Here is a 1,938-nt window from a genome sequence, read left to right as displayed (position 1 = left end):
TACAATAAAACAACAGGTAAGTACAATTTTGTTTACGTAATTATGTAGTATATAATATATATATTGTGTTAATTACAGAACTTAATAAGTTTCTTATTTTTACATGGTTTTTTAGTGTATAATAGAGCAGAATTTAAATTATTTAATCGTATAAATGTCCTTGTTCTTACTAAACACTGTATTACTTCTTTCGGTATATTTTGTGAGGATACTTTAGACCATAAAATGTCAGTTAAATATTTCATAACATTGGTTATTTTTGATATACTATCTTTGTGTAGTTTTTTAAACTCTATTTCCAATATTTTTACAGTTTCCATTAGTTGTTTAGATGGAATTTTAAGTCCACCTCTAGAAATATGTTCGATCCAAGAAGAATCATCTCCATCTGTGTTGATTAAATGTGGGTATTTATTACAAAATTTATTTGTGACATACCCAGCTACATATTTAGCAGCTTCATACTCAAGTTGGTCAAATGAATTACTAGAATCAACCTGTGGTATAAAATTCAAATTTTTGAAAACTATTCACACAATATTTTAAGATTCTTACTTTAATAAGGAAGTACCTAGGTAATTATCAAGGTTTAAATTTTTAATTTTTATACTTACAAACATTTCAAATTGTTTTAGTAGGTCAAGCCCTTCTGGTTGAACTAATGTTGTATCTTCTCCTAACTCCAATATGACATCATCAAATTTAGGAATGATTTCAGAGCATTGAATAAATTGGCTAGTTAAACATTCGTTTTCACTTAAAAGGTTTATTTCATTTCCACACTCAGAGTTGGTATTATTGGTGAAAATACAATTGGAATGTTTCCCAAGAATGTACCAGCGAAGACTGAAAAGTAGGTATAATATTATAATATTATACTACCTACACAGTTTAACTTAACCCATATCTGTATTTAAAATCAAGCACAGTTAAATTATTACTGGCACTACCACACATTCCTTTCAGATAACTGAATGTATTTTCTACTAGATCTTGGTTTAAATTTCTTGTGGTAATATACAATATTTCTTCATTATAATTTTTTAAATTGTCCCACAACATCATTAACGAATTATTTGATATTAAAATTCCTAAAAAATAATATTAAATATAATATAGTATTAATATTATTATTCCTAAACTTATCAACCTTTTTGAAATGGAAGTAATGTTCCTTTTTTTTTTCCATGTACAATCATCTTAGAAATGAACTCGTTCATTTCTAAAAGAAGATTTTTTTGATTTATAATGTCAAGTCCAAAACTTGGTCTTCCATGGTCGTATTTGTGTGAAGAATTATGCAAATCAAACCAATCATTAAATAATTTAATCATTGTTGATGCCTAAAAAATAATAAAGTTTGTTTATTTCTAACATTGTCTTGTATACATTTTTAAATTATTAAATTCACTTCTTTCCAATTATAGGTATTAAAATGTCCATTTTGTCCTGCATATGATATTGCTTTAGCAACTGAATTTGAAAAAATGTGTGCTGCAAGTTTTACATTCATCCTGGAAGTTCCCTCAACCAAAAGATGACGTTCACAAAGTTTATGTGCAATTTTATAATCGTTTTCACTATTTATATTAATTAATTAATTCTTGAAGAATATTTTTACCAACAAACTTTTCATTAGATAAAATATATCCTCTAAAAAATATTACATTAAGGTATCATAATATTATTGTATAATTGTTAAATAATGTGTTACTGGTCAATAAAATGATTCCTAGCTAACTTTAACAGATGAGGAACATCTGCAAACACATATACATTATTGGTTGTTGCAGGATGAGGAAAAGATACATTATCAATGGAGATATTTAAGTCTCTCCATAGACCCATGTTAGTTGCACCCATGTCATTTACTATGGCAATAACATTGTACCCTACGTCATATAACTCCTGTATTATTTTAAGTAACAGTTCTGGTTT

General features: G+C 26.7%; 1 long non-coding RNA gene across 1 annotated transcript; it reads left to right on the top strand.

Moving 5' to 3' along the window:
• LOC111039941 lies at positions 1–1,591 on the top strand. Its single transcript, XR_002605154.1, has 3 exons — positions 1–853; positions 1,205–1,358; positions 1,428–1,591. It is a non-coding gene; the product is annotated as an uncharacterized LOC111039941 (long non-coding RNA).
• Positions 1,592–1,938: the final 347 nt, after the last annotated feature.

This window comes from Myzus persicae, unplaced genomic scaffold, assembly GCF_001856785.1.
Source record: "Myzus persicae strain clone G006 unplaced genomic scaffold, MPER_G0061.0, whole genome shotgun sequence".
In the NCBI taxonomy this organism is placed as follows: Eukaryota; Metazoa; Arthropoda; class Insecta; order Hemiptera; family Aphididae; genus Myzus; species Myzus persicae.
This window is presented reverse-complemented; position numbering and strand designations above follow the sequence as displayed.